Source organism: Tasmannia lanceolata, unplaced genomic scaffold (assembly GCF_043159265.1).
Source record: "Tasmannia lanceolata isolate RefF3 unplaced genomic scaffold, GAP_Taslan_0.1 ptg000005l, whole genome shotgun sequence".
In the NCBI taxonomy this organism is placed as follows: Eukaryota; Viridiplantae; Streptophyta; class Magnoliopsida; order Canellales; family Winteraceae; genus Tasmannia; species Tasmannia lanceolata.
Genome location: NW_027518682.1, coordinates 16,919,778 through 16,935,007, shown reverse-complemented (window position 1 = coordinate 16,935,007; position 15,230 = coordinate 16,919,778).

Below are 15,230 nucleotides of genomic sequence, written 5' to 3'. Positions count from 1 at the left end.
AACGAACAATGCCTTCATAATTTTAGAATTGATTGTGAGTCCAAAACAGATTGTTAGTGCCTAAATCAATAATCTCTTCTTGTCTAAAACACTGTCCGAAGTTATGCTTCTGACACATTCAACTTAACCCCTAATGTTTAAAAAGTTACAAGTAGACCCCTGTGGTGTCATTGGGAGTGGGGAAAGACGAAAATGCCCATATTGTTGTTTTAACAAAACAGACTCCAAACCCATGCTGCTGATCTTTGAAACCCTTCATAAACCCAATTTGTTTGAGCCCATCACCATGAAAACACAGCCCATTGACCATTAACCTGCAACAAATCAGTCACCACAACCCCATTCGAGCAACCCCTTTGACCCATGCCGTGGCCGTAGCTTCAAATAACCTGCGACAACCCTCTTTTCTACATCCTAACACCATTCAAACCCTTATAATCCAAATCCCTTCAACAAATTTCAGCCAAACTCATATATATTGCCCAAATCTAACCCTCTTTGCCCTTGTCCATGCCTCATCACAGATCCAAGCCTCCATAAAAAATGTCCAAATCTCTCTAACAAAACCACCTTCGCCACAAACGACCAAACCCACAAAACAATAAAAGAAGAAGAGTCATTAAACCCAAACCCTTGACAAATTCCAATCAACCAATAAGCAGATCAAAACCCTCATTGAACTTACCCCAAATCAGATCCAAAACCTCATGCCCTTCGTTCCTTCATTCTAGAAAACCCACCTTTTACATACCCTAACACAAACCCCCAAAATCGCCATTCGCCTCTATCCATGACTCGAACCCATTCTCTATCTCCCATAGCCTCTTGACCCTTTCTGAAAAATGCCATTAATGGCTACCAAACAGCTTGAACCAAACCCATAAAACCCTCTTCTCTTTTTTCTCTCCCTCGCTTCTCTGCTCTAAAGTGAGAGATGAGGGTATTTTTGTCCCAAAAATATCTACCACGGTTAGGTTAGGACTTTCCGTCAGATTAAACCGACGGACTGTCAACAGAGGGGGTCTACTTATAACAAAATGAAACCACAGGAGGTCTACTTGTAACTTTTGGATGTGTCAGAAACCATAGGGGGTGTAAGTGTTTTTTTTCCCTAAAATTAATGTTATCCCAGGAAGATAAACTACTAGAAACATCAATTGTTTAGCTTTTCTTGATATAATCCTAGATGAGGCTTGTTTGAGGCTATATATAGATGAATCTAAAGGCTAGGATCATCCGAATCAGAAGATCTCAATGACCTTAGGCTAGCGTTACGGTCGCTATCTGGATCAACGGATCTGATCACTTGATTAAGGCAAGGGGTGGAGCCCAATAACTGTTTTGAAAGAAATTTTAGAGTGAATTCATGGGCACTATTAATTTGTCGTAGCTGTGTTTCTTTGGGTGGTCAACCGGGGGCGTCACACAATATGTTATGTTTCTTTCTCTTCTCGTCAAAATTTCCGCTCTTTTTTACTATTCTTTTTAGGGATTTTTTAAAGCAGGAAAAATGGGGACGCGTTTTTTGACATGCTTCGAGAGATACCATCTTTGTAGTGTCCATCTGAAAGCAGTGATTCGTAACACATTTGGCTGTATTTTCTTTCTAGGAATGATAGAATGAAGGGCGCCCTTGCAAAAATCAGCTTCAAGGGCGCAGTTATTGGTTGATTTATGCAAAGTCAACACGGTTTCCACTTTTTTGAGTTGCCGTCCTCTTTTTTTTCGGGTCGAATTTTGCCGATATTGACCGATAGGGGCACCCTTGAATCTGATTTTTGCAAGGGCACCCTTCATTCTATTACTTCTAATTTTCTTTTTGGTGCAAACTTAATCTGGGACTGGCTTGTATACGTAATCATGACCGTTCATCTAATTGGCTATATTGTAGATTGGCCGTGTCACCCAAAAGTCTTAATGTGTAATTTTGAATTAACTTCATCTGATTACCCCCGTTACAGATTAGATACAGTATAATAATTACAAAGGGACACAAAAAAGTTTTTTTTCTATTACTTTTTTTATCATTTTATTCTTGCTTGGTATGTCAACAAAAAACAAAAGGATACTCTTTGTAACAGCCAAGTCCTCTAGAAATTGACCACCCTCAATTGTCTTTCCTCTACTCCACTCTATCACAACCAAAAGCTCCCTTCTCTCTTTCTTAAGAAACAAACGATCCTATGAAATTGTGGGATGCTTTTCACTAATTAAGATTCCTTAGAATTCAACAATATTCATTTGTATTAGGAAGGAAAAATCTCTGCACACAATATTCCATCAAGGAATATTGGGAAAGTTTTGATACATATGTTTTCCTTTTCTATTTCAATTAGGAAGCCTAAAATGTATAGTTTACTTTTTGGTTTTGCTGTCTTTGTCTTTGTATACAGGGGCGGAGCCAGGAATTTACACTTACGGGGCCGGACTGACTAGGGGTGTAAATGGATATTCGGAAATTCGATTACCGTCCGCATCCGAATCCGTTTAAAGCGAATATTATCCGAATCCGTTTCAAGCGGATATTATCCGAATCCGTTTATGAGATATCCGGCTCTTAGCGGATGCGAATCTGGTAAATGGTATATCCGATCCTTGTAACATCCGAATCCGAGAAGTAAATCCTTTTTATTTATTATTAATAATATCATTAATATTTATTTTTAGTAATGACACACTATCTTTTGTTTCTATAAGAAAAGTGAATATTCTTTTTAGAAAAATAAAAATAAAAACAAAAATAGCCCAAACCCATTCCATCATATACAAAAAAAAGAAGGAAAAACTCAAAGACCACTACCAACACTATCATCCATCCCCATCGCCTCCCTCTCTCTCTCTCTCTCTCTGCCTTTGTTTTAAAAGGAAGAAGAGGATCTCATATATTTTAGGGTTTGAGAGTTAATTTTGTGAAAAGAATGTAGAGGTCTAGTTTTAGGGTTTGGAAAATTCATTTGAGTAAGTAGGAGAAAAAAGATAAAGTGCTGCAATAAAATGTTCAAATTTACCGGATAAACGGATACGGATAATATCCGAATTCGAACAATATCCGACGGATACGAATTCGGTAATAGATATTAAATATCCGTCGAATCCGAATCCGAATCCGGATAGTGTATACTGTAATCGAATTCGGATATAGCCATATCCGCTCCGAATTCGATCCGTTTACACCCCTAGGACTAACTTACACTTTGCCTACATAGGACTTGCGGGGGCCGCTTACTATTACCGGTGTTCAAGAACGCCGGTAAATGTAACTTTTCTACTAGGGGTGTTCATGAACGCCGGTAAAACAAATATGTACTGTAGGTTATAAAAGGGTTTTTGCAAGTTATTTGGGGGGGGGGGTGGCCCCCCTCATGACATATGTGGCTCCGCCCCTGTTTGTATATAAATATACATGTATAATTAAGGAGAGATATCATTCTTAGTTCATCTAATAAAACTTTATTGTTAAGTTTTATCATGGTAACAGAGCAAAAGCTCCTAGGATCGTCTCTCTGCACCTCACACATTAATCAACTTTTGGCTTTCATCATCTTCTTGCCGCCCTCTTTGAAGAACACAAAAATTGCAGTTTCAAGTGAGGTTGTGCTACGTTTATGTTCGTGGTAGAATCCCACCACACCGGCCTTACTACCTTAGTTTCTTTACCAAAACCCCAACTTCATCAAAGCAATCCATTGCCACACGCCCCTTCAGCATATGGTAACCAAGGTAGCAGCGGCTTTCCTGCGTGTTTACAAGAACTCGTGGTCATTCCGCCACTACCTATCATTTTTCTACTATCCCTTTGCCGTTAATTTTTTAGCAGGAGCTTCATCTCCATTTCAGACATGGATACTCTAGAAAAGACAACAAACTTAGCAAGTATTTCCTTGAGTTTGTCCTCGTCTCTTAATCAGAGTTCTTGGATCATTGATACAGGAGCTACCGACCATATGGTCAGCTCTGTCTCACTCTTTACATCGATCTCCTCATGGGGTTCATCCAATGTCAAATTACCCGATGGTCGTCATGCTCCTGTTACACATGTTGGTACAATTGTTTTATCACCTTCATTAGTTCTTGAAGATGTCTTATGCCTACCTTCATTAACTTTTAATCTTATACCTTTCAGATTCTTGTGTCATACAGGACCGGACTTCGAGGATGACGATTGGAGTGGGTAGAGAGCGAGATGGCTTGTACTATCTTTTGGGAGGCCTATGCCCCATGGAGACTGTCTATCTGAGACTGTCCCGTAGGTCCTGACACAAGGTTAGAATTCTAGCTCTTCGAGAGTGGTAGCTCACTGATCCCCCATCCCTTAGTTTTCCTATTTTAATTTTCCCTTCTATAGCAACAGAATATTTTTCTGTCGCTTATAAATAGCTTACGCCCCCGCCTACCTTTTGGGAGGCCTATGCCCCATAGAGACTGTCTACCTGAGACTGTTCCATGGCCCGTAGGTCCTGACGCAAGGTTAGAATTCTTGCTCTTCGAGAGTGGTATCTCACTGATCCCCCTCCCTTAGTTTTCCTATTTTAATTTTCCCTTTTATAGCAACAGAATATTTTTCTGTCGCTAAAAAATTCTCTTATAAATAGCTTACGCCTCTCTCTCTCTCTCTCTCTCTCTCTCCACGTGAGGCTGATAGACTGGACAGAGAAAAAGATGAAGGTCAAGAAGAATAAATAAGAAGGAACATAAGATGAAGAAAGAAGATGTCATCCATCGTTCCGCTTTGTTTCGACTTTTGACCTTTGGGAGGGTTGGAGGGATGTGTGCTCTAGTAGTGTGAGGAGGCCTCACGTCTTGCAAAGGTGGGTGCCTCCTCCCTATGGGATGGTAAAAATGAACTTTGATGGTGCATGCTTTGGCAACCCGGGCCCGGCTGGGCTGGGCGGCTTATGTCGTAATGAGAGTGGTGAAGTTCAGTGGGCGTTCTCCGGGTCCATTGGGGTTTGTGATGCCTCGGAGGCAGAAGTTAAGGCTTTTTTTTTTTTTTTGTATTAAAAGATTAAGTAGAGAGGTTTTGGATCATACGATTGTGGAGGGTGATTATCTAAATGTGATTCAATGGCTTAAGGGTGTGGTTCCTCCTCCATGGAGATTTTTAGGTATGTTTGACATCTATTGTGATTGAGCATGTAAGGAGATAGGCACATGGGGAGGCAGATTTGTTGGCTAAGCGGGGTGTGAGTGGCGGGGTGCTGGAATGGTTTGAGTTCCTCCCGTCTTGAGTTGTGTTTTGTATTTTTTTCTTTCGTTTTCTTTTATTTTTCCGCTTCTTGTATTCTTGGGGTGCCTTTTATTTCTTTTTTATAATACCTATTTACCATTTCAAAAAAAAAAAAAAAATGAAGAAAGAAGAAAGCTAGACAAATGATTTGCTTTCTCCTTAAAAAATTGCTCCACGGAACTTTTCTTATGTGGCTCTTGGTTTAAGAAATTTCAGTAACGCCAGCGGTAAAGTAAAAAAAAGGATGTCCGAGTAAAAGATTCCAACAAGGCAGAGGTTCATGTCCTTCATGGAATTGGGTTGTTGGTCCATTCATAATTGGATCAGATTATTATTGAGGGCAATTTTCTGAATGGTTTAGAGATGATATTAGTCACCCATCGGGCGCAGGACATAGTTCCTTTGCTGGATCAGTTGCCGGAACACTCCAGATCAGCTCTTCTGCCACTGCCTTACCCGACCCTTGCAGATTATAACATCAAGAAGGAATCAACTCTTCACCTGTTTTTGAGGGGTGGGACAATGATCAAGGTGAGAACACTAACTTTGTTGTTTTTCATGCTACTAAATTTCTTTCTTATGGAGAAAGGTTTTCCAAAAATGAGTTAGGATCATTGTAGAACTGCTAAGGCCCATAACTAGCTTACAAATGCTTTGGAGTTTTGGAGAGACATAGTTAGAATGGTTGATTTCAGGTCATGACTAATCTAAGATAGAGCCCACATATGAATGCTTCATATCAAAGTAAGCAAGCTAGCTATAAAAATATGGTTATATAATGCATCTTCTAAGAAGCTAGCATTCTAAGAAGTGTATCGTATGTTATGCATGGGTGTAAAATAATGTGCCCCACCTAATTCATGGGCTTGAGGGGAGATCGTGGGACCCACCTCATCAAAACACGTGGTATGGTTCCCATATGAAGCATGCAAGTGTTTGTGTAGAGTTGGTTAGAGCCAGACTATCTAAACATGGCGGAAAAATGTTTGGAAATCTTTGATTTTCATTAGTCTTTTGTTTTTCATTCTCTTCTCTCGCTTGTCTCTTGCATCTCTCCCTAGACAGCTCAGCCATGTGGTTTATTTTTTCCTATTCATATATCTCACCATTTCGGAAAAAAAAACATGGGGTCAAATGGTGGACTCCACCATATGCATGGGTTTGCGTAGAGATGATGGGCCCTACCATATCAAAACATGAGGTGTAAATCGGTGGGCTCCACCCGTGCATGGGTGTAAAATGATGTGCCTCACCTTATCCAGACACATGTCATTAGGGCTGCAACTCGAGCCGGGTAAAACCCGACCCGCATCGACCCGACCCGAAAATAGCCTGGGTCGGGTTCAGGTTTCATGGGTTTCGGGTCGAGCCGGGTTCAGCATTCAAAAGCCCGCATGAATCTCGGGTCGAGCCGGGTTTTAAGGGGCCCGACCCGACCCGACCCGAGTTACATAAGTTATAGTATGTACATTTTTTTTCTATTGTTAGTTAAAAGTTAAAGGGATAATTACATTTACACCTCCTCTAGTTTCTGACACATCCACTTCCACCCCTATAGTTTAAAACGTGCCAAATACACCCTTGTAGTTTCAATTTGTTTAAGGTAGGCCCCCTCAGCTGAACGTTCGTCCATAGATTGAAGGGTTAGGATGATCCGATGGAGCTGATTTTTTGGGCACACCCTAACTATGTCAGGACCCATCAAATGAACGCTTTGGATCATCCAAACAATGTGGGCCCACATTATTTGGATGATTTTTTGGTAGTGTTTGGATTCGGGTAGGGGCACACATTATTTGGATGATCCAAAGCGTTCATTTGATAGGTCCTGACATAGATATGGTGTGCCCAAAAAATCAGCTCCATCGGATCATCCTAACCCTTAAATCTATGGACGAACCTTCAGCTGAGGGGGCAAGCCTTAAACAAATTGAAACTACAGGGGTGTATTTGTCACGTTTTAAACTATAGGGGTGGAAGTGGATGTGTCAGAAACTAGAGGGGGTGTAAATGTAATTATCCCAAAGTTAAAAGTGAAAACCCACGCACCCACTGTTACTGTATGTGAGTGTAATTTCTGCTTCTATGAGTTGAGTTGATTCAAGTGTTTGATTAAGCATTGTTTGATTGTAATTAAAACATTGTTTGATTACAGGATTGTTTGATTCAAGTGTGATGGAGTGTAATTACATCATTGTTTGATTCAAGTGTAATGTGAGTGTAATTTTTGCTTCTATGAGTTGAGTTGCCTTGCCAAACAAGAATTTTCCTTAAAAATTTGCGTCAACGTGAAAAAACCAGACCCGACCCGAACCGACCCGAGATTTATCATGGGTAGGGCCGGGTTTGGGAATCGTGGGTTTTCCGGAAAAAAACCCGACCCGACCCGACCCGAGATATTTCTCGGGTAGGGTTGGGTTCTCCAAAACCCGACCCGCCCGACCCGAGTGGCAGCCCTACGTGTCATTAGTTTTGCACCGATAAATGTCTCTTAAGTACATGACATGAATGTCCTAGAACGTCACGACTTAGTGAGCAAACATGGCTTCCTAGGCTAGGTTATACAGATGCTGATTCAATTTTTCAACACAACCTGTGTGCACCAAAGTAAACCAGGTGGGAAATACGAGATATATTTTGGAATTGGGCAGTCCAAATGATTTGATGTGGCCTTTATTTCATTAAGAAGGTTCATAGTAAGACTATTCAAAGTGGTGGTAGTCTCATTAGCACAAAATTTCATTGCTTGAGGACGGAAATACGTGACGTACTGAGGCAGCTATCTACTGAAATGAGAGTTATATGATTTGATGTGACCTTTATTTCCATTAAGAAGGTTGCTAGTAAGACTATTCAAAGGTGTGGTAGTCTCATTAGCACAAAATTCCATTATTTTAGGCAGGAAGTACGTGATGTGAGGCAGTTATCTACTAAAATGAAAGAATTCTGGCTCTCTCTCTCTCTCTCTCCAAAAATGAAAGTGTTTTCTCTCTAAAGGGCTTGTGGTTAGTTAAAAACTAAAGACCCATCTCCCACTACAGTGAGAGTTAAATATGGATCGGAACTGATTTAATTCTTCCGAACTATAGCATAATTGTTAGAATGGGAACCGAGCGAGAGAATTATATAGTACAAGGAACAAAAGCAGGAACGGTAGGATCCAAGAAAGAGAAAAAGTGAGATGCAAAATCATCTAAATACAACATGAAAAATAAAATAAGCCTCATTAGAAAAGAACATGAAGCGTATATAAATATGGGGTTATAGTATGTCAGGGAGAAATGTTTAATGTAGGCTAGAGTTACAAGTTGTAAATATGATTTTGCAGCTGATTAGAAATTATAAGTTTTAGTGATGTATAGTCTAACATGTTTTATTCATATAGGTTAGTGATAATTTTTTTTTCCTTTGGAAAAGATCCACCTAAGTTTTATTTAAAACTTAAGTTAGGTCTTTTAAATATTAAATACTCTATTTTTCGCATATTGGCATAAAAATCTCTTTTAGAAAAAAATAATGTAATTTTAAAGGAAAGAAGACAAAAGAGGGTGGAAAATGGTAAGAAAGAGGTGGAAGTATAATTTCACCCCACAAAATTAACATTGAGGGACGTTTACTCTAGGTCCACTCTCCCTGTTGATGTGAATCTGTAATCTCGTTTTGCTATGAATATAGAAACCCACAAAATTAAGCTACAGACTCTCCAATTATATGCCAATTAGTAGAATATGCAGTTGTAAACTGACATGAGCATGACTCACCACCCATGTCATACACAATATGTGGGTCCACCTTAAACGACATAGAAGAATATTTCCCACATTAGCAACAGAAGAGTTTTGAATTAAGGGAGCAATGGCACATCTCAACCTTGTGAACCACCCCGATCAACGGGTGGCGTTTGTTGGCGTGTCCCCCATCAACTTGCTAACTGGCTTTCACTCATCGAGGGATTAGTTGACTTGCTCTTTCATTTGTAAGGCAACGTAAGTCAAGCCATAAATAGCAATTGCTTTGCTCTTGAAAAATTATTGCTTTCGATATCTCATCAGCCTCTGTTTCCAAGTCATCTTCTCGATCTTGCTTTCACAATGCTTTTTTTTCTTGTTCTTCGGTTTTTGTGGGAGGAATTGAATGGATATTAGGATTTGATTGTGATGTCATTTTTCCACTCTTTGTTTTGGGTCTTCCCCTTCAAACCTTATTTGTATAATGAATGGGATCTGTATTTTCTAATAAGGAATCTTTCTCGAAGCAAAACAAAACACAAATTATTGGCGGCTGGGTCCACAAGCCTTGCCTTTCCTAATCCAAGAAAGAAATGCAAAAGCGTAGACCAGTTTTTCATTTATTTAAGCAGAATCACACCCCTCCGCTCACTAAATTTCTCATTGACAATTGTTATGAAGTATGGGACCCATCTAGATCAAGAATCAACGTCCAAGGTTTTGTTGATGTCACCATAGTGTCATGTAAATGTTGTGTGAAGCTCAACCTGTAGCCCATCTACAACCAAACGTACAATACTTTAAGGCTCTGTTCGCTTGCGTTCCCGGGAAAGCAAATTCCTGGAAACAGACTCATTTTTTCTTGACAAGACATAATTCTAGAGTTCACTTGCTTTCCTGAGAAAATAACAAGCCTGGGTGGAATATGTCAAATAATGACATGGAATTGCCAAAAATGACGTGAAAATGTCTCTTTTCTCACTAGTGTGGGAAACCAAATCCCATTATTTTGGTCGGATTTGCTTTCCCGAGAAAACTAGTGATAAAAGGTGGGCAAGCAGTTTATCAGGAAACATTTTCCTGCATAAATCCTGCGCACGTGAACAGGCGCGAGAAACCTTTTCCTACACAGTTTCCCGGGATTTCTTTTCCTAATGCCACGTCAGAATCCCGGGAAACCTTTTCTTTTCCTTTCCCGGAAAAACAAGTGAACAGAGCCTAATGGATTGTAGTTTAGATTTTTTGTGATTTTTAGTTGGATTTTGTGAAAAGTTAATCCCAATTTAGGGGTTTTGAGTGACTTTTAAATTTCTACAGGATGTTATCTCATATAGAGGTTTACTTCGAGAAGGAGGGGGACTTTTCCCAACTTGAATACATAGTACATTTTCTAAAGGGCGCTGATACCCCCAAATACATTATGGCCCATCAAATGGATGGCTCGGATCATCCTATGGTCTGGACGGTACACTTCATTTTCAAAAATATGGGTGGGGCCTAAATTGGGCCTTAATGTTACTGTATGAACCACACCGTAGGATGATCCAAACCATGGACGGCTTGGATCATCCTATGTTATGGACCATACACTTGAATTTGAAAAATATCGTTGGGGCCTACAATTGGGCCTTAATGTTACTGTACGACCAACTCCATATGATTACCGAAACCATGGACGGCTTGGATCATCCTATGTTGTGGACGGGCCTTAATGTTCTTGTACGAACAACTCCATAGGATGATCCAAACCATTCATTTGATGGGCCACAATGTAAATAGGTTGTGCCCAAAAAATCATTTCCATAGGATGATCACAACCCTACAATCTATAGAGGTTGCATAAGATGTAGTTTCTATTTAGATCGGAGGGCTACGATCAGCCTATGGAAATGATATTTTGGGACGCAACCTATTTGCGTTTATGGCCCATCAAATGGACGGTTTGGATCATCCTATGGTGTGGTATGGGCGGGGCCTACGTTGTTCAAAGATGGGCCCACCATTCCACCAAGGGTTTCTGTTGGGCCCACCAACTGTTCTTGTTGTGTGTGTGTGTGTGGAGAGAGAGAGAGAGAGAGAGAGAGAGAGAGAGAGAGAGAGAGAGAGAGAGAGAGAGAGAGAGAGAGACGTCAAATGGTGGGAACGTGACATATATGTTAAAGCCTAACGTTTAACGTTAGCCAGCCGTCGGGGGGTTGAAATATCAACGCCCTTTCTAAAACCTTTTAATGTTGGTGCTTAAGAGGGAAGAAGAAGAAAAATAGAACTCAAGAATACAACAAGAGAAGAAGAATCAAAATGGGAGTAATGCTCAACCCAATTGATATTCCATCAATTACATAAGTTTATCAACATCCAAAATCCCCTCTAAAGATTGTTTATAACTCTTTAAATAAAAGAAAACCAAAGCAAATTCGTTCAAGCTCCTCCATTAGCTTCAACAACAAGTAAAGCATCGAATATCTCATTGTCCTTATTCTCTTGATCAAATTCGTTCTTGGAAAGAAAAAAGTTACTCACCTTCCCTTTCTTGAACCATATGATCCGATAGGGCTTTGGATGTCGTTTGGTTTTGAGCTTGAACTTGTTCACCATTTCATGAGATACGATGTTCTCACAACTTCCACCATCGATCGCAATTGTGCAAACCTTGTCATAAGATTTGCATCGAGTTTTGAAAATATTGGAATGAATCCAACCATCATCGGATTCAACCTTTGCTGTAGCAAGTACTCTTTGGATCACCAAACTTTCTCCTTCTTCGGGTTCGATTTCTTCTTGTTGTATATCATCTTCCTCATCATATATGGGTTGATTTGAATTATCGACAAAATCATCATGATTTTCTTCATCACCGAAGGCCACTACTTGCCTCTTTGGACAATCTTTGAAACGATGGCCAACTTGACCACACTTGAAACAAGCATTTGAATTGTTGGACGATTAGATTGATTTCCAACTTGATGTGTAGGGGCTGATTTTATAGAATATTTGGTTAAATATTCAGACCTTGACTTTGTACCTCTACCATGTGAAGATTCACCTTTAAAAGAAGGATAGAGACTATGAACATCTACATATTTTTTAGCACCACGACGAGAAAGCTTATCCTCTACCTTCAAGACTAGTTGATAAGCGTCATTGACGCTCAATGATCGGTGCATTTCTACCTCATCACGAATGGAAAACTTCAAACCATCAACATATCTTATCACAAGTTGATCTTCACCCTCTTGAAGATCATTACTAGCCATGAGTTTGTAGAATTCTTCAGTGTAGTCCAACACACTCTTGGATTCTTGGCGTAGGTTGTTGAATTGACAAAAGATAATTTGGAAAAAATCCAACGGAAGAAATTTCTCCTTAAGCTTTGACTTCATTTTGTCCCAAGAAGAAATCTTACGTTTTTCTTTGCGGAGTCTCATTTCTTGAACTTTATCCCACCATGTTGAAGTGTATCCACAAAGCCTTGTAGCCATAAGCTTCACACGTTGGTTTTCGGGTGTCTCCTTGTAATCAAAGAACTTCTCAAGGGCGCTAAGCCATTCAAGAAACTCTTCGGGTTCTAGACGACCATGAAACTCCGGCAAGTCAATCTTGACGGTGTCGAAATCACGATAGAACCTTCCCAACCTAGCCTCATTTCTCAATCTCTCCTTTTCTATTTCCCACTAGCGAGATAATCTGATATTTGGCTAGTGGCCATCCGTGGATAAATGATCAATTCTTAGGTCCCACACGTAGACACATATAGTACAACCGAGAGTGTTGATCTTGTAGAACATCATGAGGGGACCCACATGGCACTAACATCTGATGCCTAAGGATTTCAAAATCAACATTCAGACCCTGTTTGTTTTGGCCCTGTTAGTTTATGACAACCGATTGTCGGTGTCAAACCCATTATCGGACTCAAATTTAGGCCTTGTTCGTTTGGCATTGTGACAACTGATTGTGGGCACCAAACCGGTCCCACAATCAGTTGTCACAATCTCAAACGAGCATAGCCTTAAATATAATTTTGACTCAAATAATCATTCTGACACTCACAATCAGTTGTCATAATCTTAAACGAACAATGCCTTCATATTTTTAGAATTGATTGTGAGTCCAAAACAGATTGTTAGAGCCTAAATCAATAATCTCTTCTTGTCTAAAACACTAATAGGAAGATAGTAGGTTTGATAATATTAGATTGAAATAAAGGAATTAACCGACATGAAAGTAGCAAATAATAATATAAGGACGATCGCAGAAATCATTTCACGCCTGGGTAACAGCATGTGAGAGCAGCCACACAGGCTCAAATTTTATCTTACTCATTTAATCTGAGGTACGTGACTGCTCTCACAGGTAACAGCCCAGTCATGAAATGCCTTCTGCCAAGGCCCCTAGCAAATCCCAATAATATAGATATAAAACTTTCATTTATCTATACACTTAATATTTTTTTTGTCAATATTCTGCTCGAAGTTATGCTTCTCTAAAACAAATGACATAAAATTAATGTCGCACCGGAAACTTTATCTTCCCTGGAAGATAAAGTACTAGAGACATCAATGGTTTAGCTTTTTCTTGGTACAATCCTAAATGAGGCTTGTTTGAGGCTACATATAAATGAATCTAAAGACTAGGATCATCCGATTAAGGTGATCTCAATGCCATTAAGCTAGCGTTATGGTTGCTATTTGGATCAACGGAAGTGATAACTTAAATAAGGCAAGGGGTGGAGCCCAATAAATGTTTTGAGAGAAATTTTAGAGTGAATTCATGGGCACTATTAATTTATTGTGAGACAATGCCAAGAAGTTCAAAATAGCGGCCTCGTTTCCCGGATGGGATAGGGGCTGCGTTTCTTTGGGTGGTCAACCGGGGGCATCACGCAATATGTGTCTTTAGGGCTGCAACAGGGTCGGGTTTTTCAAAACCCTAGCCCAACCCTGGATCCCATTATCTCGGCCCTGACCCGCCCTGACCTAAGTTAGGGCCGAAAAACCTCAACCCATTGCCCACCATACAGGGCTCAGTGCTGGCCCTGATTCGCCCTGATTGGGCAGGGCCGGGCCAGCCCTAATTGACCCTAGTGCAAATACCTATTAAGAGTGCCAAAAATGATGCAACCACTTATAATATAGAACAAAATGATCAATAAACAGAGAAATGGAACAAAATAAGATAATACGAATTCAACAACATGACGGGCGACATAGACAATTAATAATAATAATCTAAAGAAACATCAATCCAAGACAATAGAAAACATTAGCAAAAGAAACATGCCCAGATGGTTCAATTCTATAATAGAAAACTTAGGGTCAGGCCGGGTCAGGGTACCCGAGGCATTAACCCATAACCCAACCCGACCTGAGTCAGGGTCTAAAAAAATGAACCCTGACCCGCCCTCAGGGTTGGAAAATCCAGCCCTGACCCTGTTCGGGCTCAGGGCGGGTCAGGGCTGACAGGGCCAAACTTCCACCCCTATGTGTCTTTCTCTTCTCGTCAAAATTTTTGCACTTTTAGGAATGATAGAATGAAGGACGCCCTTGCGAAAATCAGCTTCAAGGGCGCATTTATTGGTTGATCTATGCAAAGTCAACACGGTTTCCACTTTTTGAGGTGCCATCCTCCTTTTTTTCTTTCTTGGCCACACTTTGCAGATATTAACCAATAGGGGTGCCTTGAATCTGATTTTTGAAAGGGCACCCTTCATTCTATTACTTCTAATTTTCTTTTTGGTGCAAACTTAATCTGGGACTGGCTTGTATACGTAATCCTGACCGTTCATCTAATTGGCTATATTGTAGATGGGCCGTGTCACCCAAAAGTCTTAATGTGTAATTTTGAATTAACTTCATCTGATTACCCCCGTTCCAGATTAGATACAGTTTAATAATTACAAAAGGCCACAAAAAAGTTTTTTTTCTATTACTTTTTTTATCATTTTATTCTTGCTTGGTATGTCAACAAAAAACAAAAGGATACTCTTTGTAACAGCCAAGTCCTCTAGAAATTGACCACCCTCAGTTGTCTTTCCTCTACTCCACTCTATCACAACCAAAACCTCCCTTCTCTCTTTCTTAAGAAACAAACGACCCTATGAAATTGTGGGATGCTTTTCACTAATTAAGATTCTTTAGAATTCAACAATATTCATTTGTTTTTTTATTATTTGGGAAATGATATACACCCTTGCTCTTTAAAAAGACCAATCTTGCATTCTCTTGGAAAATTTTGTAAGTTTAAAAAGACTGACTTTAATAGAATTCTGATTTCCA